At 41.5% G+C, this 26,011-nt stretch overlaps 1 protein-coding gene across 2 annotated transcripts in view; it reads right to left on the bottom strand.

Annotated features, from left to right (window-relative positions):
* Positions 1-26,011, bottom strand: part of LOC115106942 (troponin T, cardiac muscle-like) — a 309,390-nt gene that overhangs the window by 86,507 nt on the left and 196,872 nt on the right. The gene's annotated exons all lie outside the window — the stretch shown is intronic.

Here is a 26,011-nt window from a genome sequence, read left to right on the forward strand (position 1 = left end):
GACCTTTCCGGTGGCATGCTGTTCTACTGGTACAGAAGCCTTATTAGCCCCGCGTGTTAAGACAAACCCTCTGGGCTCCTCACACATCACAATAAAGTAGACACACACACACACACACACACACACCTCAGGTTGCCCACTCGCGCCATTGAGTAACGGTGGGAGGGGACTCAAAAGCAATGCCCCAATTTACGACCAAGCAAGTCTAACACCAATAAAATAAAAATGTATTATGAGAATTCCTTGTTGTAAATATGGGTGAAGATATGAGGTGTGACCGCTTAAGCATTAACACTCTAACCCCAATGAAGTAAACACAAACTGGACACAACCAACTGCTGGCAACTACTTCATCTATTTTTATCATTAACTTCTAGGAAATCTTCCCTGAAAAGCGAACACATTTCCCTTTTGAACCATGTCAACCCAAATTATATTTTACATGGCAGATTGCTCTAGACAATGGCCTTAACCAAAAATGTTAAAATACTTGAAACATTCAAAAGAACTATCTGCTTTTATTGATCTCACATATTTCTCAGAATATTCTTTGTTGTCATAGACTATAACTTACCTTTAAAAAGAGAAGCCAATCAGAGAGTGAAAGTGTAGCAGTGATGTTGTGCAGGAAAAATCGGTTTATGATTTTGAATGATTGATTTATGGTTTCTGCTGCCTCGTGTGAATGGCTCTCTAAAATAGGCCCCTCTGTTACGCCTCCCTAACACACATTGGCCACATTTTGATCACCATGTGTTTGTGTGTGTGTGTGGACCCTGCCCTACCCTGTCCTGTCCTCAACCCTTGACTCACTGCGCTGATATAGACATAAAGGGGAAGAATGGCACTTTACTTTTACACATACTGTAGAAAAGTTATATGAGGGCGGCTCATAGTAATGTATAATGGGTGGCAGGTATCCTAGTGGTTAGAGCGTTGGGCCAGTAACCAAAAGGTTGCTGGACAGAAACCTCAAACGGACAAGGTAAAAATCTGTCATTCTGAACAAGGCAGTTAGCCCACTGTTCCTAGGCTGTCATTGTAAATAAGAATTTGTTCTTAACTGACTTGCCTAGTTAAATTTAAATTAAAAAACATTTCTGGAACAAAGTTTTAATACGGATTGCACTATACTGTAGTATTTACTGTGGTGTTTTTGCAGACATTACTGTAGCATTTACTATAGCATTTTCATTGTATTATATACTGGAGAAATACAACAAAATGTAATGAAAGCTTTTAAATATTGTTCGCATTCATATTGCATAGTGGTGGGTGGAATGTGGTGGCAGAAGCCTTTCAGAACAGATGGAGGCGTGGCCTGTTTTAGGGTGTGGCTTTCAGTTTGTTCTTTTTGGACACCCGTGAGAGTTAATGTCATTCCAGGTAATTTGGTCTGTTTTTTCTTTTCTTTTTTCTTCTACCAATGATCATATGTTCATTGCTAACATTGAGTTTTTAAAAGTGCTCTGTGTCTAATAGATCTCATTACTGTAATAATGAAGCTCTTCATTTATGAGATGGACTGTATTGTAACCAGTTAATGTGAAAGTCTCATGTGAAGAAATCATTTTGAATTCATTATTTTGTTACAGAACCAACTGAATATTTTGATTAACAGGAAATTGATTGCAATTGCTTTGTAACGCAATTGAAGAAATAAGTCATTCCAAAGACAACAAAAAAAATACATGTAAAAAAACGTGTTGTATATACAGTATATATTAGTCTGTATTTATGTTATTTATTAGGTTTAACCAAAGCGGAAAGAACATGTCATTTTTGTCAATTGGTAAAATATATATATATATTTTTTACAGTTTGTTTAATATTCCCAAGACCAGTTCCAAATACAACACAGTCTTATGATGTTCTCACGGTCAGGTGCGGCAGCTATAAAAGCACATAATTGTTTAACTGAGCATTTTATGGGGCTGTCTGACACTATGATTCAGTGGAGCCGTGCAGCCAGAGGCTCTGGTTTTTACATGAGAACACATTGAGCTCAGTAGCGCAGGCCTAATTACAGGTGGATATTACTCTGGGTAATGTAATGGCCAACTGAGCCACTTACTTTAGTGTAGTGTAGTCTTGGGCCTGGTGGTAGGAAGGATGGCACCCTATAGGTAACTACTGTATCTCTCTGTTTAGAGACCTGAGTCAAGCTGGCGGCATCCGGCGCACGTGAGGAAATCAGAGGGCGCGTGGACAGGTCATTTCTTGGCATATGACACAGACACGTGTGGTGTGATTATACACCAACACACGCACACAGGTATGCAGACATGCACATAAATAAGCACTCACAAAACCCACACACACATTGAGCATTGCGCAGGTAGGAATCCACACACACAATGCCCACTGTTCCATGCTCTAAAATAGCAGGCGTTGATGTCACTGCGGTGCAGTGATGCACAGAAACTTGATATGTCTCATGGTGCTGTTTTCCATGAGACTGAGTCAGCGTTCCAAATATCACCCGATTCCCTACATAGTACACTACTTTTGAACAGGGCCTAAATGCCTAAATGTGCTCAAGTATTAAGATTCTATGGTCTGCCACATGCCCTTTGTCACACATCTAATTTTAGAGGTTAATCCACCATAAACAGATAGCAAACACTTGGGTCTTACGGCCTTAAACTTGAAGCAGGCAGGAAGGCAGGCAGGCATGTTTGACTTTTAATTATGAATTAATTGTCGATACCCGTCAGGTGTATTAGGTGACACAGTGGAGGCCTTAACACTACAGATTGGAATCCAGGCACTTGTCATCTCCCGTCTGGATTACTGCAACTCGCTGTTGGCTGGGCTCCCTGCCTGTGCCATTATACCCCTACAACTCATCCAGAACGCCGCAGCCCGTCTGGTGTTCAACCTTCCCAAGTTCTCTCACGTCACCCCGCTCCTCCGCTCTCTCCACTGGCTTCCAGTTGAAGCTCGCATCCGCTACAAGACCATGGTGCTTGCCTACGGAGCTGTGAGGGGAACGGCACCTCAGTACCTCCAGGCTCTGATCAGGCCCTACACCCAAACAAGGGCACTGCGTTCATCCACCTCTGGCCTGCTCGCCTCCCTACCACTGAGGAAGTACAGTTCCCGCTCAGCCCAGTCAAAACTGTTCGCTGCTCTGGCCCCCCAATGGTGGAACAAACTCCCTCACGACGCCAGGACAGCGGAGTCAATCACCACCTTCCGGAGACACCTGAAACCCCACCTCTTTAAGGAATACCTAGGATAGGATAAAGTAATCCTTCTCACCCCCCTTAAAAGACTTAGATGCACTATTGTAAAGTGGCTGTTCCACTGGATGTCATAAGGTGAAAGCACCAATTTGTAAGTCGCTCTGGATAAGAGCGTCTGCTAAATGACTTAAATGTAAATGTAAATGTAAATGTAATGCTCTGTATGTGTGTTACCATCACAATGATCTCCCTGCTGCTTTTGTCGATTGAGAGAATGCCTGTCATTATGACGGGATAGCTTGCTACTTAGGAATGGGAATGGCTGATTAATTAGGGCCGATTTCAAGTTTTCATAACAATCGGATTTTTAAATATTTTTTACACCTTTATTTAATCTTTATTTAACTAGGCAAGTCAGTTAAGAACACATTCTTATATACAATGACGGCCTAGGAACGAGGCAGAACGACAGATTTTGACCTTGTCAGCTCGGGGGATCCAATCTTGCAACCTTACAGTTGACTAGTCCAACGCTCTAACCACCTGCCTCACGAGGAGCCTGCCTGTTACGCGAATGCAGTAAGCCAAGGTAAGTTGCTAGCTAGCATTAAACTTATCTTATAAAAAACAATCAATCAACGACTGTCGTTGCTCCAATGTTACTTAACCATAAACATCAATGCCTTTCTTAAAATCAATACACAAGTATATATTTTTTAAACCTGCATATTTAGCTAAAATAAATCCAGGTTAGCAGGCAATAATAACCAGGTGAAATTGTGTCACTTCTCTTGCGTTCATTGCACGCAGAGTCAGGGTATATGCAACAGTTTAGGCCGCCTGGCTCTTTGCGAACTAATTTGCCAGAATTTTACGTAATTATGACATAACATAACCAAGGTGTCTTATTTGTGATAAAGATGTAAGCATGGGGTCAGCAACGGCTAAATCAAAAAATACCACCAACCTGTGGAATCACCCTAAGAACACCCATCCAAAAGCCCAAATGTATTATATTAAGTTAAAATAAGTGTTCATTGTTCATTCAGTATTGGTGCAATTGTCATTATTACAAAAATGTGTATTTACACAAATTGTCTAAAAAAAATCAGCCGATTAATTGGTACCTGTTTTTTTTTGGGGGGGGGGTCCTTCAATAATCGGTATCGGCGTTGAAAAATCATAATCGGGCGACCTCTACTACTTATGTCATTTTTGAAACAACTGTGAACTCGGAAATCTCTGTCTTCAGTGCGTTCAAGACAACTGGGAACTCGAGTTGCGAGTGGGGAAAATATATTTTTGAACGGTCCTCCAATTCGGAATTCAAAGTCGGAAAGCTCCGACTTTACGACCTGAAGATCACTGATGTCATATTCTGACCTCATTTAAAAAAATGTTTTTAAGAGTTCCCAGTTGTTTTGAACACACCATTAACCTTGAGGATAATATGAGTCCTCAGGAATTAACTGATGCACACTGAGGTTCCTGCATAATTTCTAGAGCAGGGGTGTCAAACTCATTTCACGGAAGGCTGAGTGTCTGCGAGTTTTTTTTCTCCTTTCAATTAAGACCTAGACAGCCAGGTGAGGCACAGAAGGTTGGTGACACCTTATTTGAGGAGGATGGGCTCGTGGTAATGACTGGAGTGGAATCAGTGGAACTTTATCAAATACGTGTTTGATGCCATTCCATCCGCTCTGTTCCAGCCAGTATTATGAGCCGTCCTCCCCTCAGCAGCCTTGACTGAGGTGAGGGGAGTTCCTTACTAATTAGCGACCATCATCAATCAAGTACAAGGGTGGAGCGAAAACCCGCAGACGCTCGGCCTGCTGTAGAATGAGTTTGACATGTGTTCTAGAGGAAGATGACAATGTATTGCCTACACCAGGGGTATTCAATTCTTACCCTACGAGGTCCGGACTCTGCTGGTTTTTTGTTCTACTTGAAAATGAATTGCACTCATCTGGTGTCTCAGGTCTACGTCAGTCCCTGATTAGAGGCGAACAATGAAAAACGCAGTGGCACTTGCTTCGAGGCCCAGAGTTGAGTTTGGCGGGCCTACACCATGCATGTCGTGTTCAATAGGGATGCATACTGCATAAAGGATCTGATCATAACAATGTATATTGAGAAACTATGAACTCGGACATATATCTGCTGAAGTATGACCAACCAAATGAAAGGAGCGGAATGAAATAATGACCTATTTTGAAGGAAGAGATCTGTGCCATCCGAAAGGGTTCATTCATCAAATCTGAAAACTAAGCAAAATAAGATTTTTTTTCCCTATTTGGTTTAATAATGGTAGTTGATACCAGGGTGAAAGCAAATATTGCCCTACTGCCGATCAGTTTGTGCAAATTACCCGCAGTAATAATATAATTTAACAACCCCCCCACTCCACTCCACCTTCCCTCTGCATACCTTAGACATGAGTAGCGTGGTTCTAATTGGAATTAGATTGGATTTACATAACAGTTTTCCATTAACTGGGTCTCCAACGAGCCTTCACAGATAGTATCAACTGCTCCCCAATGCCCACATTCCTAATAAAACCTGGTGACGTCACTGCTCTGTCTTCTGTATCCAGTCCAGTCAACATCATGGCTTCCTAGGCCTGTGGACAATGGGCCCACTTGTACTGAATCAAGTATTTCACTATTATCATCAACAGACAAGAAATGATACAATGGATATTGTTGCTGCTACAGAAGGTCTCAGAGGACACAACAATTTAAGCTGTGGTACAGGATGATGTTGAGAGATTCATGCATTAGGCCCAAGTCAGTTATCGTTCTACTTGACACCATGGTACATAAATAGTTATGTCACTAGTCTCAAGTTGCCATTACTTTGTAGTGTCGGATTTGAAACAGGGTGAGAAAGACAGAAGACCGAAGGTCACATGTCAAGAGTCCTGTTTATCATAACAAGTACGCACTATTAATCATAAGTATTGGATACAGGTCCTTCTTCATCATCTTCAGGTTCACTGAACAGCTAAAGTAATTCTCAGTCTACACCCCATCATAATATTATTTTGGACTCAATCAATATCTTGAAGTAAATAACCTTTATTTTCCCTTTAGTGTTTTCTCTCCCCTCACTCTTCAGCACTTCTGTTCAGTCACAGAGGGGGGCATATTGTTTAACACGGATGAAAGCTCTTGAATGAGGATAGAGAGCTACTGCTCTGCAGGACAATAACCGAGAGGCGACGGCTCGCTGCTATCTTTTGACATACTTTGTACAGAGTTGAAGTATTTTTTTCTGAACTGGGTCAAATTCAAACATACTCTCCGCCTACCACGTCCTGTACTGCCCTGTATCAACAGTGACGGTCTCTCAGACTGACCTAAAAACAACTCCTAAAGGACCCAGCGATTCAAAGACATGAGGCCACGCTATCAAATATTTACCAAATCGCTGTACCAATCACCACACAGGGGGCATATTTGGCATAAGGCCTTTGAAAAGCATCTGTGCACTGTGGCGGCTCCTCTCTAGTCTCCACTCCCTCCGAATAGGAGGATATGTAGAAAAAGGGAAACTGTTTCCCATTCTTCTCATGGCCTCAATTCAGTTGAATGAATATATAGGGCAGTATATAATTCTTTCTTTCAAAGTGAGAGGGTGCAAGCTATAATTCATCCAATGTGGGGATAATGAGAGGCTATTTGCATTTAACAATAATAACTAATGTGATGACGCCGGAAGGGATGGCTACCGTCTTATCGGCTCTTAACCAACCATGCCAATTTTTTTTCTTTTCGCGTTGTTCGTAACTTGTTTTGTACATAATGTTGCTGTTACCGTCTCTTATGATCGAAAAGAGCTGAAACATCAGAACTGCGATTACTCACCTCAGATAAGATGAAGAGTTTTTCTTCAAAGAGTTGGAGGGGAGGAATATACTACAGACACACAACCAGGCCCAGATCCCCGTCATTCGGCGGAGAAGGAAACTGAGATTTAGCTGGAAAAAATGAGAGTGTCTTGTGAGGATCAGGCGATGAGTGGCTTATCTGCCTTTGCCTTCCGTCCTGCTAGCTAACGTTCAATCGCTGGAAAATAAATGGGACGAACGGAAAGCACGTATATATCCTAACAACGGGACATTAAAAACTGTAATATCTTATGTTTCACCAAGTCGAAGGACGACATTAAGAACATACAACTCTAGGATAGAACAGCAGCCTCTAGTAAGACATGGGGCAGGGGCCTATGCATATATTCAGACACTACAGCTGGTGCACAATATCTAAGGAAGTCTTGAGGCTTTGCTCGCCTGATGTAGGGTATCTCATCATAAGCTGTAGACCACACTATCTACCAAGAGAGTTTCCATCTGTATTTTTTGCAGCTGTCTACATACCACCACAGACTGATGCTGGCACTAAAACACTCAATGAGCTGTATACCGCCATAATCAAACAGGAAAATGCTCATTGAGAGAGAGCTCCTAGTGGCCGGGGACTTTAATGCAGAGAAACTTCAGTTTTACCTCATTTCTATTAGCATGTCAAATGTGCAACCAGAGGAAAAAAAATATAGACCACCTTTACTCCACACACAGAGATGCGTACAAAGCTCTCCCTCGCCCCCATTTGGCAAATCGGACCATAATTCTATCCTCCTGATTCCTGCTTACAAGCAAAAATTAATGCAGGAAGCACCAGTGACTGGGTCAATAAAAAAAGTGGTCAGATGAAGTAGATGCTAAACTACAGGACTGTTTTGCTAGCACAGACTGGAATGTGTTCTGGGATTCTTCCGATGGCATTGAGGAGTACACCACATCAGTCACTGGCTTTATCAATAAGTGCATCGATTACGTCGTCCCCACAGTGACTGTACGTACGTACGTACCCCAACCAGAAGCCATGGATTACAGGCAACATTTGCAATGAGCTAAAGGGTAGAGCTGCCACTTTCAAGGACCGGGACTCTAACCCGGAAGTTAATAAGAAATCCCGCTATGCCCGAACCATCAAACAGGCAAAGAGTCAATACAGGACTAAGATCGAATCGTACTACACCGGCTCTGACGCTCTTCGGATGTGGCAGGGCCTCCAAACTATTACAGACTACAAAGGGAAGCACAGCAGAGAGCTGCCCAGTGACACGAGTCTACCAGACAAGCTAAATAACGCATCAATGCAAGTAACACTGAAACACGCATGAGAGCATCAGCTGTTCTGGACAACTGTGTGATCATGCTCTCCGCAGCCGATGTGAGTAAGACCTTTAAACAGGTAAACAATCACAAGGCCGCAGGGCCAGACGGATTACCAGGACGTTCAAGTTCCTTGGCGTCCACATCACCAACAAACTAACATGGTCCAAACACACCAAGACAGTCGTGAAGAGGGCACGACAAAACCTATACCCCCTCAGGAGACTGAAAAGATTTGGCATGGGTCCTCAGATCCTCAAACAGTTTTACAGCTGCGCCATCGAGAGCATCCTGACGGGTTGCATTACTGCTTGGTATGGCAACAGCTCGGCTTCCGACCGCAAGGCACTACAGAGGGTAGTGCGTACGGCCCAGTACATCACCGGGGCCAAGCTTCCTGCCATCCAGGACCTCTATACCAGGCAGTGTCAGAGGAAGGCCCTAAAAGTTGTCAAAGACTCGGGCCACCCTAGTCATAGACTGTTCTCTCTGCTACCGCACGGCAAGCAGTACCGGAGCAGCAATTCTAGGTTCAAGAGGCTTCTAAACAGCTTCTACCCCCAAGCCATAAGACTCTTAAACAGCTAATCAAATGGCTACCTAGACTATTTGCATTGCACCCCCCCATTATACGCTGCTGCTACTCTTTTATTATCTATGCATAGTCACTTTAATAACTCTACCTACATGTACATATTCCTCAATTACCTTGACACCGGTGCCCCCGCACATTGACTCTGTACCGGTACCCCCGTATATAGCCCCGCTATTGTTATTTACTGCTGCTCTTTAATTATTTGTTATTCTTATCTCTTACTTTTTTTGTTGGTATTTTTCTTAGAACTGCCTTGTTGTTTAAGGGCTTGTAAGTAAGCATTTCACTGTAAGATCTACACCTGTTGTATTCAGCGCATGTGACAAATACAACTTGATTTGAAAATCTTGCCAACACATGCATGGGTAAACTCGCTTTAAAAACCCAATTCCACCACACTGACAATTAATTTTACTCGATGCTTTTTAGGATTACTTTTACTCAGCATCCATTTGAAATGTTTCTAAAAAAAATTAGAAGGGAAACATATAGCATAAAGACCACCTAGAGGCCTATGTAATAACAGGCAATGCCATTCATTGGTGTGCGAGTCAACAAACATGATATTCAGTGAATAGCATCAACCGGTTACATTCAATGTAATGTTCCAGTGTCTATGCAATAACACCTTTAGGGTAAAATTAACACTGTGCTTAGTGTTGATGCTGTTACACTTTTAGTGTCTATGCAATAACACCTTTAGGGTTAAATTAACACTGTGCTTAGTGTTGATGCTGTTATACGTTCAGTGTCTATGCAATAACACCTTTAGGGTTAAATTAACACTGTGCTTAGTGTTGATGCTGTTACACTTTTAGTGTTTTGCAATAACACCTCACACAGTACTTTGTAACACTAGGAAGTGAATTTCATTTACACCCATGGAGTCACTGCAATAATGCCTCCCAGTATTTTTTAAACGTTACACAACAAGGTTTTTTGAGAAGGTTGCATGGCACATCAATATTTTCTTCAAGGTCAAACAATCTTTTACAAGCATTTACAAGGACATCAGAAACAGCCAAAAACATGATGAAACTACAATAAACATAACCATAGACCAATTGAACTGGTACAACACTTCCACTCATGGGTGGCCAAAAACAACAACTTGAAAGCCACGCCCTCACTAAGCCACTAAGCCATGTCTCCAATATACTTTCCCGGTGTTCCCACCGATGATTTGTTGGTAACAGAGACAAGGTTGTTGAATTAGTTAATATACAGTCCTGTGTACTTCACCGAGTGAGTTCATACTGTAGCCAAATGTTAACATTAAATTAAATTCTTTACAAAAATATAGTAAATACAGTGCATTCGGAAAGTAGTCAGACCCCTTGACTTTTTCCACTTTTTGTTACATTATAATCCTGTCTTGGAGCTCTACAGACTATTCCTTCAACCTCATGGCTTGGTTTTTGCTCTGACACGCGCTGTCAACTGTGCAACCTTATATAAACAGGTGTGTGCCTTTCCAAATCATGTCCAATCAATTTAATTTACCACAGGTGGACTCCAATCAAGTTGTAAAAACAGCTCAAGGATAATCAATAGAAACAGGATGCACCTTAGCTCAATTTCGAGTCTCATAGCAAAGGTTCTGAATACGTATGTAAATAAGGTGTTTCTGTTTTTTTATTTTTTATTATACATTTGCAAAAAAATTCTAAAAAACAGTCTTTGCTTTGTCATAATGGGGTATTGTATGTAGATTGATGAGGGACGTTTTTTATTCAAATCATTTTAGAATAAGGCTGTAATGTACATTTTCTGGGAAAAAGTCAAGGGCTCTGAAAACATCATAAAGCCTTACTTTTATGGCCAAATTTTGCCATACACAGTGATGTTAGGAATCTTGTGGATTACAGGCCACATTACAGATGTGTAATTTATATTGGAATCCAGCCAACAGTTGGACTTTTTAGTCAACCACACTCCGCATTCAGAATGATTGTCAGGGTTATCAATGTACATGCAAAAACACAGATATTAAAAACAATCCCCAAATATTATACCTGCAGTAGAGCAGGATGGGAAATATGATAATGATGGGAGGGGTTTTGATGAGACCGCTTTTCCTCTCCACAGAGGTAACACTGACCAATTTGCTGTGTATTTATTAATTCTCTCTCTCTCTCTCTCGCTTGCTCGCTCTCTAGCCAAGCTGTTACTGATCTCTGACATGCATTTACTCTCCTCAGCCACAAGGGAGAAGCTTCTCATGGCTGATCACATACAGAAGGAGAAAATAGATAAGGCAATGATTCCAAATGAGAGGACTTGTAAACATGTCACTTACAGTTGTTAAAGATGATACTAGAGAAGGTGGAGCGTGACACAATGAATCTAGTCCCCAACGTACATTGAAAACGGAGAGGAGGCATCTGACGCAGGCAGTGGATAATTCTCCCTCATCCAGCTAGAAGACATAATGCAACATTAAATCCGTCATCCATTTGACAGCATATTAATCCTCTGTTGTCAACATTAACGGTGCTTATTTATTGTGTTGCTGTGACAGACAGTTCGACCATCACTGTCACTAACTCTGTCTATGGTAAATGTGGGTGTGTATTGTATTGTAATGACAGTCTTTGCTGCAGGGTTGACTGGTGAGACAGGTTGTTGACATAGGTGACTAGTGGGAGTTGACATTGGTGGATTCAGCCTTTCTTCTGCTGACATCCTACTGTCAAATAAGGTCTGCACCTCAACCCGTTGTCAGCTGCACAACTCTCTGCTTCTCCAGGAAGGTTATATTTCTGAATGACTTGACATTACTTAAGCAATTCATAAATGTTAATACCAGCTCATGTAAACAGGTTGTCTAAGAACAGATAGCATACCAACACTTTGGCTAACCTGCATCTTCTTAGGCCCTGTTCTGCTTCTACCCTACCCCATCCCCTCCTGAACCTAACCACCTCCACCCAGAAGACTGAGGCTGGCTTACCTACCTGTGTGTTGGGGTCGGTCCCCGGCGGACTCAGCAGCCCTGATAAGATCCCGTGTCCTGTCATTGAGCTTGTTGAGCTCATGGGGCATGAGACAGGTTACGGTAGGGTGAGACAAGGTGGCGGCGGTGTGTTTTTGAGTGACGGATTGGGTCACGGGAAGTAAACGCAAGTCTCAGATTGGTCTGTCAGTCGGATGACCTCCAATGACCCTCCTGTGGGTTGCTGCGCTGCAGGGCGGATGGCTACACAGACCACAGATAGAGGAGGATGGGCCTGTAAGGCGCCTGGCTCCTGGGGGATGGGATAGGGGGGATAGAGGAAGAAGAGGGAGGGAAAATAAAATAAATTGAGTGCCCAGTACAGTCTATCTACCTTTGACTCATGAGGCTACTGACTCATTAATGTCAGATCAGGCATCTTGAGAAATGGACAAGCAATAGGCTACATCAAGCAATTTATTCTCCTAACTCCTGTCAATCTCTCTGTCAGGGATATTAATTGTAAACACACACAGAATATACTACACACCACTTCCCCAACTATTTGAATAAATAAATATGTTGTAAGAATTAAGGTTTGTTTGAGAGATTACAATAATGTAATGCCTCATTATCCGATGTGAATGTAGGGCATTTTCTCCCGAGTTACTCCATAAACCCCTCTGGACACAAATACTAAAAAATACAACAAGAAATTAGCTCAATGTTCCACTGAGGTTAGAAACAAAAGGTGTTAGCTAATTAGCTTATACCTCGAACAAATTGCTTTCTGTATGCAGAAAAATAAAATACTGCTATTGTTGAAATATAATGGTAAACAAAAGCGTGGCGTGCGTATGAGGATACCTACAGTGACTCTTATCAGTCCAACCATACATATCCCATTAGCCCGCAAGAGGACTTTGAACTCATTAATTGATTTTTAATTGGCTAAAGCTGAGCGGCGGACACGGTCACAACAAAACAGCTTACAGGAGAAACCTTCAATACAACAATTTGGCTATTGCTATGCACGCGCACGCACGCACATGCACATGCGCCCCCCCCCCCCCCCCGGTGTACAATTGAAAAATGTTATAATTGAGAGGTAGCAGACACATGTCTCTGTCTCTTACTCACTCACTCACAGCCAGCCTGGATGGGATAATTACAGGAATACATACAGCTCTTTCCATGGCCCATGATTCCTAGCCCGGGATCTCCTGGGCTTATCTGGGAGTCAAGAGGGCCCTTTCATTTGTCAGCTCTGCCCTGACAGAAGAGAAGAGAGCAGAGGAGAGGAGCTGCGGCATTAAACAAAGCTTTATTATGTGCCTCTGATATAACCAGAAAGAAAGGGCTGTATGTTGCAGCGGATCACAGATGCTGGCTGCTTTATTTCCACATTTATTATGTAGGCCTGCCTGCCATCTTGATAAGGGTATCTCATAACCCGCGCTAGCTAACGTACCGCCCGCCTAATTCAAGAGAGCTCCACTCTGCTCCGCACACTGGAGCTGAACAATTTAGCAGGGAAGTCCTCAGCGGCTCAATCTGAAGTTTCATCTCAAGTAAATTTGGATATATGAATCTCCCTGAATGCTAAACCACTGCATCTGGCAGAGAGGTGAAATGTGATTTGGTGCAACAGAAGCGGGTATAGCTAGTATCTGATAGTCCCAGGCCTGCTTTCAGAAGAGCTAGTGTTTTAAGTTGAAGAGACGCTTCTCCTGCATTTTAATACCATCTCTGAGGGTAAACATGAATATATATTAGCTGAGTGTGGTGAGTCATTGCAAAGCAATTATCACAATATATTCTTAGAATTAGTGGTGACTCGAAGAACCATGGAGATCCTCATTGCTAGTCAATGGTTCATATTTGTACTTTTGGTTAGTTGAGGGCTTCTCGGGGGAACCTTTAATGTTTTTAACTTAGGGCTAGTGGGGACACCTTCCGGTTAAACTGGAGGGTGTGCAATTCGAATAAATAATCATACAAATTATGGATATTAAACATTTAGGTACATATAAGTGTCTTATATTGGCTGAAAGCTTAAATTATTGTTAATCTAACTGCACTGTCCGATTTACAGTAGCTAGTACAGCGAAAACATGCCATGCGATTGTTTGAGGACGGTGCCCCACATGAAAATATTTTCCCACCGGCACAGGTTTCATAAATTCATAAATAGCGATTAAATATTCACTTACTTTAAAAAAATCTTCCTCTGATTTTTCATCCAAAGGGTCCCAACTATAACATGTAGTGTCATTTTGTTAGATAAAATCCTTCTTTATATCCCCAAAAATCTGTTTAGTTGGCGCCATCGATTTGAGTAATCCACATGCAGAGAAAGAAAAATCAGAAAGTCTACCCCTAAACATTGTTTCAACAAGTCAAAATATGTTTCTATCTACTCCTCAGATACCCTAAAATGTAATAAAACTATAATATTTCTTACGGAAAGAAGTATGTTCAATAGGAAACCAATTTTAGCAGGTAAGTCCTGTCTTCATGGCGTGCGCAAACACAAATTTCCAAGACTGTGTCCCTGTACTAAAACTGATATTTCTTATTTGTTTTTGAAGTTACAATCCTGAAACCTTGAACATAGACTCCTGACACCCTGTGGAAGCCAAAGGAATTGCATCCAGAGAGATAATTTTCAATATGACCTTATACTTGCCACTCTAAGAGGATGGTCTCTCAAAAAACAAAATCTGCTTGGTTTTTCTTTGCATTTCTCCTACCATATCTATTGTGTTATATTCTCCTACATGATTTTAGCATTTCGACAAACTTCAAAGTGTTTTCTTTCCAATGGTAACAATTATATGCATATCCTGGCATTAGGGCCTGAGCAACAGGCAGTTTACTTTGGCCACGTCATTCAGGCGGAAATTGAGAAAAAAGGGGCCTAGACCTAGGAAGTTGTACCCTGAACTGGAGGTGTGGCTTAGTAGCGGCGTGGCTTTAAGATATATCCTTTTTAAACCAGCCATGGGAGTAAATGTCATTGCTGTTCATGTGTTCTGCTGTATTGTCTTCCATATTAAGGTTGCACAGTGACAGTTTTGTAATATCAATGAGGCTTACAGATGTGTATTCCTCAAGTGCTAAAGTTAGACTATTTACAACTTTATTAATATACATTTGAAGCTAGAAGTTTACATACACCTTAGCCAAATACATTTAAACTCAGTTTTTCACAATACCTGATATTTAATTCTAGTAAAGATGCCCTGTCTTAGGTCAGTTAGGATCACAGAATGTGAAATGTCAGAATTATAGAGATAATTATTTATTTCAGCATTTCTTTCTTTCATCACATTCCCAGTAGTTCAGAAGTTTACATACACTCAATTAGTATTTGGTAGCATTGCCTTTAAATTGTTTAACTTGGGTCAAATGTTTTGTGTAGCCTTCCACAAGCTTCCCACAGTAAGTTGGGTGAATTTTGGCCCATTCCTCCTGACAGAGCTGGTGTAACTGAGTCAGGTTTGTAGGCCTCCTTGCTCGCACACATTTTCTATAGGATTGAGGACAGGGCTTTGTGATGGCCACTCCAATACCTTGACTTTGTTGTCCTTAAGCCATTTTGCCACAAATTTGGAAGTATGCTTGGGGTCATTGTCCATTTTGGAAGACCCAAAGCTTTAACTTCTTTAATGTCTTGAGCTGTTTCTTCAATATATCCACATAATTCCCCCCCCTCATGATGTCATCTATTTTGCGAAGTGCACCAGTCCCTCCTGCTGCAAAGCACCCCCACAGCATGATGCTGCCACCCACGTGCCTCACAGTTGGGATGGTGTTCTTCAGCTTGCAAGCATCCCCCTTTTTCATCCAAACATAACGATGGTCATTATGGCCAAACAGTTCTATTTTTGTTTCATTAGACCAGAGAACAAAAAGTACAATCGTTGTCCCCATGTGCAGTTGCAAACCTTTGTCTGTTTTTGTTTATTGCGGTTTTGGAGCAGTGACTTCTTCCTTGTTGAGTGGCCTTTCAAGTTATGTCGATATAGGACTTGTTTTACTGTGGATATGGATACTTTTGTACCTGTTTCCTCCAGCATGATGTCAAGCAAAAAGGCACTGAGTTTGAAGGTAGGCCTTGAAATACATCCACATGTACACCTCCAATTGAGTCCAATGGTGTCAATTAGCAGAATAACAGAAACTTTTAAAGCCATGACATAATTTTCTGGAATTTTCCAAGCTGTTTAACTGCACAGTCATTTTAATGTATGTACATTTCATGTATCTACAATTTTGGAGACAGTTTTTGCTTTGTCATTATGGGTTTTGTGTGTAGATTAATGGGGGGAATAAAAAATAAAAAAAACATTTTAGAATAAGGCTGTAACGTAACAAAATGTGGGAAAAAATCAAGGGGTTTGAATACACTGTATATCTACATACAAGTCTGTGTATAAAGACATGATAGTAGAAATATAAATAGCAGCCGTAGGTCATGTTGTGAGTAATAGTAGGTTCCAACGTTGTGAATGGGGACCTGTCGCATGATATTGACAGCTCCTTTTCATCATTAGTGACGTCCAGTCTGCACTGCATTGAACCTACCCCGATGAATCACCACAGACAAACAAAAGATGTTCCAATACCAGCCAATTTGATGATTCCCATTTACTACTAGACCTACACAGTAAACAGTTATGTTATTTTTACAATAACTTTCTGGCAGAAGTTACTGTAAAAAATCTACAGTATGTTACCGTCAATTCTAAAGAAACTTTGGTTTAACAGTACATTACAGTAATGTAATGTTAAACCAATGTTTCTTTGGAATTTACAGGTAAATACTGTACCCTTTTCTTACAGTACCTTACAGGTAATTGGCTGACAGTAAGTTAGTGTGACAACTTTTCATTTAAATGTTTTACAATGTATCAAACACCTAGCTTACTGTCGACCAACACACTACTTTCATAAAAGTACCCGCCAACTTGTGTACCGTAGGACTAAATGGCCCCTTAATGATTGAGGCCACTGTGTTCTTAGGGACCTTCAAAGCTGCAGAAAAGTTTTGGTACACTTCGACACGATCCTGTCTCGGAGCTCTACAGATAACTCCTTCGACCTCAAGGCTTGATTTTTGCTCTGACACACACTGTCAACTGGGGACCTTTATATAGACCTGTGCCTTTACGATCATGTCTTATCAATTGCATTTACCACAGGTGGACTCCAATCAAGTTGTAGAAACATCACAAGGATGAACAATGGAAACATTTTTAATATATTTTTTCAAAAATGTATTAAAACCTGTTATTAATTTTTCATTATGGGGTATTGTGATGAAAGGAAAAATGTCATCCTTTTTAGAATAAGGCTGTAAAGTAACAACATGTGGAAAAAATGGAAAGGGTCTGAATATTTTCCAAATGGACTGTACGGTATGTATGTAATATTTCAACTCATTATGTATTTAGACACATTACATGGAGAGAAACAAATCTAGTCAAATACACAGCTGAATGAACTGTGTCCCAGGTAGGTATAATACTGCATTGCATTCAGATGCCTCCCAGCAGTATCTGTGCTTAGAAATTCTGCAAATGGAGGTATTTCAGCTCTGCCAAATAACTGGAGGTCAACGTCATTTTACCACTGCCAATAGCGCACATGGTGACATTGTAGTATAGCTGCTTCTTCATCAATTTGGATACGTGGCTTTCCTAGAAGGGAAAGAAATTCAGGGCACTTTCCCACTGGCTCAAATACTTCGTTATTCTTTGGTAATATCTTTGATCATATGGCACTTATTTCAAAGTAATCTAACTTTGGAGACTAGTGTGCCATAGCCCCACTTACCAGCAATTCCAATGAAGTCAAGACCCAGAACTGCGATAGTTTCTCTCTCTCCACACATAATGGTTTGACTTCACAGCTGAGCCATGACACACCGCTGGCAGAAATGTGTTTGAGAAGCCTCAGCTTTAACTTTTTATCTCAGAGATCAGTATATTTAGCACATTGACTTTTATCTTTTTCCCCCACTGGGTTTGAGCGTTGCATTAATTTTGTTTTTTGGAGGTGAATGCATAATCTCAGCATTACACTCCGAGAATGACAGGAGATTCAAATGGATTTTAAGACTGAGTGGTGCTTTCTCCATCTGGCGTTCGTTCATCAATGTGTTTCTAAGCGAAGAAACAAAACGGAGTGTTGGATCTGTTCAAGTGCCTCACATAATGGTGTCTGTCTAGATCAATGATGGTGGAGTGATATAATACCATATTTCAATTCAACCAGTGAGAACATTCTGTGTCTCTGTCACTGGATATTAGAAAATGTCCCCTTGAAAATGGGTTGCTTGCAATTTCAGAGAATTGAGCTCACAACAGCAAGCGTATCGAGACAAACGCCACAATGCAGTGTTGCAACAGTGAGATACAGCTCTTCTCCAACACAATATAATTAAATCTGAGATAAGTATCGCTCACAAAATCTCAAAGAACCCTCATTTTGGCATTATGGTCTATTATGTCAACTTATGAAGTACTTTACCAAGATATAGTAGAAGTGTACATTACGATGCCAAAGATGTTTGAATCTGGGTTTCCGGCTCATCACAAGACTGTGTTAGCCTAGCCCTAAGAACTATAGCCTAGGCATTTGCTTGGGGCGCTAACACAAGCCTTGGGTAGCTAACATGCCTTAGGCAAGGTTTCTCATTACACAAGCATGGCTCACTGAACTACACCCTTAAAATTGACACAAATGTGTACTTCTCTAAGAATCAAATGAAAAGGTGCATGTTTGTTATGCTTGATTCACTTGACCAGTTACTTTGATTGTTCCTCCTGCGATATGTTTGTCACGTTTAATAACAGAAATCCCTCCTGCTAAATAGATTCTACACTGATGAAATGCTTTGCTCAAACTGGCAACGTCCTTTGGGTCATTTCTCTGCAGATTAAAAGCTTATTCAAATCATATTTTTCTTCTCATATAAACAAGACGAGCTTAGAAGTTATGATAAGTAGCTTTGAAAACATTTGGGTCCGGAAGCACACCAACTGTGGCCCTGAATGAACTAGTCTCGTTGGGGAAATTAATTTAGGCAAGGACATAAATGGATTAAGACTCATTAAAAGACTTTCAAGTAAAACGTATGACATTTTTCTCACAAATGTCTAACATTGACAGACCTGAACTCTCCGTATTGGTACAGAAGAATGCAGACTCGGTGCCAATGGTTTCATTGGGCAAGAGGTGTACTGTTCTATTGCTGTTTGGCTCTTAGAAAAACATCCCTTAAAGTGTCCCTCAGTTATCACATTCTGTACTAATGCTTGTCTCCATAATGGCCATGGCACATCCTGCCATTAACCCTTCACACTCATACCCGTATACGGTTTGAAACTTGCAGATTTGGACACTGATGAGCTCCTAAATTGGAACGCAGTGGCTGTACAGTAACATGCTATACATGACTATCAGAGCTCGGGCTCTTTGCTTCACAGATCTGTATGGGTTTTGACTGACAGACGATCTGAACTTGAGCACTGCACATGACTAGAAGTTGCACCCATCCCTCCCGCTAATTGGGCAACTTTTGAAAATAGTTTGTTGTCTGAGTGAAGGAAATGCTGTAAATGACGAGGACTCAATGTATTTTGAAAGATTAGACTTTGAGGATTATAATAAATACCGCTTTGATGTCCTACAAGCAAGCCAAACACAAGTAAGTCCAAATGTGACCTTCACATTTCCATATCATAAATCACACATAGTTTACAGTGTCAACGTTTATGACCACTATGTTTGATGTACTGTACAGTTACAAGATGACATGGCATTATACCCTGAGTTGTCCTGAACAGAATGTTTGTTGTGCTGTGAAGACAATTTGCAGTGGACCTTGCATCTGAATGCACTCATGACTCCATCCTATGCCACCAAAATGACGATCTCCTTTTTGAATTGCTCCGTGAAAAAAGGCTAACATTGTAAGATCGTATGTTATTTTTAAGCTCGTCATTTTGGCAATAGAAACAGCTTTCAAATGATGCTCACCTGACCCAGATTGCGATTTATAATGGACTGTGTTTGGATTGCATAAACAACAGTAATTGTATAAAGGATTGGATGCAGGGCTGTGTTCGAAAGAAAACTACAAGTGTGCTTGTGTTAAAACACTCTGCTTTCCAATCCTCCCTCGACCAGCAACACGTGCCAGTATTGTGGAAAAAGTCAATAATTATAGCAATTTCTAAAGCATCTAATCCCTCTGTGCTGAATGACAACCGCCCTGTCGCCTTGCCATCCTTAGTAATGAAATGCCTTGAGAAACTTGTGAAAAGTCATATTCTCAGCATCACCCAGAAGCTTCTCGACCCATTTCAGTTTGCCTATCAGCGTAGCAGAGGAGTTGATGATGCCATTCTTAGCCTCCTTAACATGGTCTATAGACATCTAGAGGGTTCCAAATCCCATGTTAGGCTTCTGTTTGTTGACTTTTCTTCTGCCTTTGACACAATCCAGCCCTACATTCTGGCACAGAGACTCATTCAGGACTTCTCCTTAGATGGGGGGGCTGGTTTTGTGGCTGTTGGACTTCCTGAGCCAACGCTCACAGCGAGTCAAAATAGGTCCCCACGTGTTGGACATACGCAATACCAACACAGGCTCTCCTCAGGGATGTGTTTTGTCCCCACTCCTGTACATCGTGTACACTAATAGTTGTACTAGTTCCCATTCTGACAGACACCTCGTTAAGTTAGCTGATGACACTGCCTTGATCAGCCTGTTGCATGATGACGAGGAACATCATGGCCCGGTCCTAGATGACTTTGTAGAGTGGTGTGACCAATCACACATGGTCCTCAATACCAATAAGACCAAAGAGATGTGCATAGACTTCAGGAAGTGTACAACACCTACCGTACCTCTGCAACATCTATCAGAGGTCAGAATATAGAGATTGTAGAGGAATACAAATACCTGGCTGTCCTCTTGGACAAAAGGCTTCAGTGGAGTAAATGTACAGACCTGATCCACAAAAAGAGCCAACAGAGACTGTACTTTCTCAAAACGCTGGGATCTTTTAATGTAGACTCTACTATACTGACTCTGTTTTACAAATCTTTCATTGAGAATATTTGAACTTTTTGTATTGTTTGTTGGTTTGGCAATGCCACTGTCAGACAGAGAAATATGCTGAGAAGGATTATCACCACAGCAAGCAAGGTACTTGGAGTCAAACATACGGGCCTGGATGAGATCTTTAAGGTCAGGGCCCTCCGCAAGGCTCACAAAATAATTTTAGACCCAAGCCACCCCCTGTACCTGGACTTTGAACTACTCCCCTCTGGACGCAGGTATAGGGCACCCCTCAGCAGGAAAAACACAACTAGTCAATCATTTGTGCCAGGTGTATTATCTCTCATAAATAGCTCAGGCTAATGTTCCTATCAAGTCAGTAAGGCCAGCAGCCTAGTCATTTTTTTTCTTCCATTAGTATGTAACTGTTATGAAAGTTGTATTGTCAATTTTGTTTTGTATTTAAACACCACTTTAAACGTGTACATGACACTGCTACAAAATATCCCCATGGGGACAATAAAGTCAGTAAATAAGTAAGTAAGTAAGTTCGTCAACGGCACAGCTATGAGACCTCAATAAAGCACCTTATCGATTGAAACATCTTCTTTGAGTCATAAAAGTCCATCGAAATGACTTAGGAACCGTACACACTTTGGAGAGGTGTGTGGCCGCTTGGAAACACCAGTTAGACCTCTCACTCAAACCCTTGCCATCTTTTTGTTTGTCTTAAGTTGCACCTACCTCAAATTTTCCAATAATATTGTTATCATGTTACTGAATGTATCCAGAGTATTTTCAGATTTCGTTATCCACAAATTAGGTGAAACGGACAGTAAATGTAAAATGCACATGAAATCAACAGTGTTAATGTTTGGATTCAGACTTGTGTCAGGTGAACTGTTGTGTCCTCACCTCACCAGTCTAATACTTTTCCCCATAATCTCCAAACGGTTCCCTTTTATTTTCTACAACGGTTTTGTATACGCTTTCCACATTTCTTCTGTAACAATCATTTCAATTGAGCCCTATCCATACAGGCCAATTCCCAACAGTGTAAGGGGTTAACTGTAGGAGTTTGGGTTGCACATTTGAAACAAGACACAGCACAACTCAACGGTTAACTTGTGAGACTCCATCCATTCCCTTTTGTGATGAAATCGAGTTCAACTGTTACGGCAAGGTCAACCTGAATTCACCCAGACTTTGAGACATAAATTATTTTAATGAGCAAGAGTTGTTCGCACTTCAGTCTCTAACAAGAACCATGGAATATTGATTTCTTAAACCCACACACTCGATTTTGGATTCTGCCTGCATCCATTTAGCTAGCAGAAGAGACAAACTGCAAAAAAACAACATGACAGTAAAATAAACAACCCCCCAACATCCAGACCTTGAAACATGTGTTTAAATGTGAATTATATGTACAGCTGCTCGTTCCCTGTGGTCAAATAAATTGCAAAAGACTCATTTATTGTACGTTCAGCATCTGCAAAGTTTCAGCACCAAAGATTATCTGTTGATTAGGAATAAAAGGCAGTTTTTGTGAACAATTATACAGTGCTTTCGGAAAGTATTCAGACCCCTTGACTTTTCCCACATTTTGTTATGGTACAGCCAGGATTAAATCTTTTTTTTTTTTTACCCTCATCAATAATGACAAAGCAAAAACAGTTTTTTTTTTTTTAGAAATATCAGATTTACATAAGTATTCAGACCCTTCACTCACTTGTTGAAGCACCTTTAGCAGAGATTACAGCCTCGAGGTGGCCCAAGCAACAGCAACAGCCGTCCAGGTGAAAGGAAGCGACACGTGGTACCATCTAAACCACTGCACCAGAGTCCCGGCGAGGAGAAGGGGGTGACCACCGGGCAATGAGGAAGCAGAGGATGGTGATACACCAGAGGAAGTGGGAGCAGAGGATGGTGATACACCAGAGGAAGTGGGAGCAGAGGAGCTCCTACAGGCAGGAGCTGTAGGAGAACATCTTTGACACCATGGGGATTTTCTAGTATCTATATTGTTTTCTAAGAAGTAGCGAATATAATCCATACTGGGATCATTAGACATGTGTAAGCATAATGGAAGTAGACTCCATGAAAATGTGCCAAACTGAAACAACATAGACTTGAGTGTCTTGGGCCATATGAAGGCTACTGGACTAGAGGAAGGGTTACTAGAGGAAGTTACTAGGTGAAAAGTCATATGTGTATGTCTTGGTCACTGGACTAGAGGAAGGGACACTAGGTGAAAAGTCATTACTTAATCCAAAGAGGCTAATGAGTTGGACGCCATTGACCAACACTATGGGCACAAGTAGACACACACTCACAGTAGAATTGTGTGTCCATACTATTTTTGAAATGACATTGATGTTTGGAAACTATATACATACATGTGAACATGTGTGTTATCTGAAGGTGGAAACCTATAAAACCTGAGGTCTGGAAGAGGGAAATCAGTTGTTCCATGGAATTGCTTGGATTCTGTTACTTTTGTAATAAAGTCCAATTGAATTTACAAGTTCCGGAATCTGTGACATTTTTTATTCAATATTTCTACAACACCCTTCACTCAGTACTTTGTTGAAGCACCTTTAGCAGAGATTACAGCCTTGAGTCTTCTTGGGTATGACACTACAAAATTGGTACACCTGTATTTGGGGAGTTTCTCCCATTCTTCTCTGCAGATCCTCTCAAGCTCTGTCAGGATGGATGGGGAGCGTTGCTGCAGGACATTCAGAGACTTGTCCCAAAGCTACTCCTGCATTGTCTTGACTGTGTGGTTAGGGTCGTTGTCCTGTTGGAAGGTGAATCCTCGCCCCAGTCTGATGTCCTGAGCGTTATGGAGCAGGTTTTCGTAAAGGATCTCTCTCTGTACTTTTCTCTGTTAATCTTTCCCTTGATCCAGACTAGTCTCCCAGTCCCTGCTGCTGAAAAACATCCCCACAGCATGTTGCTACCACCACCATGCTTCACCGCAGGGATGGTGCCAGGTTTCCTCCAGACGTGAGGCTTGGCATTCAGGCCAAAGTGTTCAATCTTGGTTTCATCAGACCAGAGAATTTTGTTTCACATGATCTGTCAGTCTTATGGTGGGCCTTATTGGTAGTGCTGCAGAGATGGTTGTCCTTCTGGAAGTTTCTCCCATCTTCACAGAGGAACTCTGGAGCTCTGTCAGAGTGACCATCCGGTTCTTTGTTGTCACCTCCCTGTCCAAGGTCCTTCTCCCCCAATTGCTCAGTTTGGCCTGGCGGCCAGCTCTAGGAAGAGGTGGCTTCAAACACCTTCCATTTAAGAATGATGGAGGCCACTGTGTTCTTGAGGACCTTCAAAGCTGCATAAATATTTGTGTACCCTTCCCCAGATCTGTGTCTTGACACAATCCTGTCTCTGAGCTTTACGGACAATCCCTTGACCTCATGGCTTGGTTTTTGCTCTGACATGCACTGCCAACTGTGGGACCTTATATAGACATGTGTCCAAATCATGTCCAATCAATTGAATTGACCAAAGGTGGACTCCAATCAAGGATGGACTCCAATCTCAAGGATGATCAATTGAAACAGGATGCACCTGAGCTCAATTTCGAGTGTCATTGCAATGGGTCTGAATAATTTTGTAAATACATTTTTTATATTTGCTGCAATTTTGAAAAACCTGTTTTCTCTTTGTCGTTATGAGGTAGTGTGTAGATTGATGAGTATATTTTTTATTTAATCTATTTTAGAATAAGGCTGTAATGTAACAAAATGTGGAAAAGTCAAGGACTCTGAATACTTCCCAAATGCACGGTAACTAGATTCAGAATGCCTTTCTCTTGGGTTTAGCTGACAATGCAAGAGCTCAGGCATTATTCAGGTGTATAAATGAACGATGTGGAACTATAATTTGTCTTAACTACCATATGCATCCACAAGCACTGCCATACTGGTGTCTGGGTGGTGCTGCTTGGCTGGTGCTGCGGGTCAGGCGTCATTTCACATTATGAAAAATGACCTTTGTTGTCACCTTATCTCGCGACCAGAGTCCATCCCTTAATCAAAGATGATTAGTTCAATTTACTTCCCCCTGGCAACACTAGAGAGGTCAAACTCACTGCAATTCCCCCGTCCTCATCCTCATCTTGACCTTTCTATCTGGGTAAACTGTCTGCATTTGAGACAGGGCATCCAGCATGTGTACCTCATTTATGGAAGGAAGTTTGGGAAAGTGTTTGTTTGTCTGGTGAAAGCCAACCAAAACAACAGCAAAGTACTGTGCTTTGAGTACACTCACTCAATCTGCCGTTTGCACAGTAGTCAAGGCAAGAATTGATGTGCAAAGAAAAAAACACACAAAAGAGAGTGATATGAGTACTGAGTGTGGTGCTCTGCTGCTATCCCAGACACATAGCATTTCTAACATCTAACACATGCTGGCAGGTGTGGAGTTTGAGGGTGCAGTGCTGAACACACTCATTTGTATGTTGTCCTGTTGAAATCATGTATGTGTGTGTGTTATCTACATGTCATCAAATCAAATCAAATCAAATTTATTTATATAGCCCTTCGTACATCAGCTGATATCTCAAAGTGCTGTACAGAAACCCAGCCTAAAACCCCAAACAGCAAGCAATGCAGGTGTAGAAGCACGGTGGCTAGGAAAAACTCCCTCGAAAGGCCAAAACCTAGGAAGAAACCTAGAGAGGAACCAGGCTATGTGGGGTGGCCAGTCCTCTTCTGGCTGTGCCGGGTGGAGATTATAACAGAACATGGCCAAGATGTTCAAATGTTCATAAATGACCAGCATGGTCGAATAATAATAAGGCAGAACAGTTGAAACTGGAGCAGCAGCACAGTCAGGTGGAAGTTGAAACTGGAGCAGCAGCATGGCCAGGTGGACTGGGGACAGCAAGGAGTCATCATGTCAGGTAGTCCTGGGGCATGGTCCTAGGGCTCAGGTCCTCCGAGAGAGAGAAAGAAAGAGAGAAGGAGAGAATTAGAGAACGCACACTTAGATTCACACAGGACACCGAATAGGACAGGAGAAGTACC

This window comes from Oncorhynchus nerka, linkage group LG23, assembly GCF_034236695.1.
Source record: "Oncorhynchus nerka isolate Pitt River linkage group LG23, Oner_Uvic_2.0, whole genome shotgun sequence".
Classification (NCBI taxonomy): Eukaryota; Metazoa; Chordata; class Actinopteri; order Salmoniformes; family Salmonidae; genus Oncorhynchus; species Oncorhynchus nerka.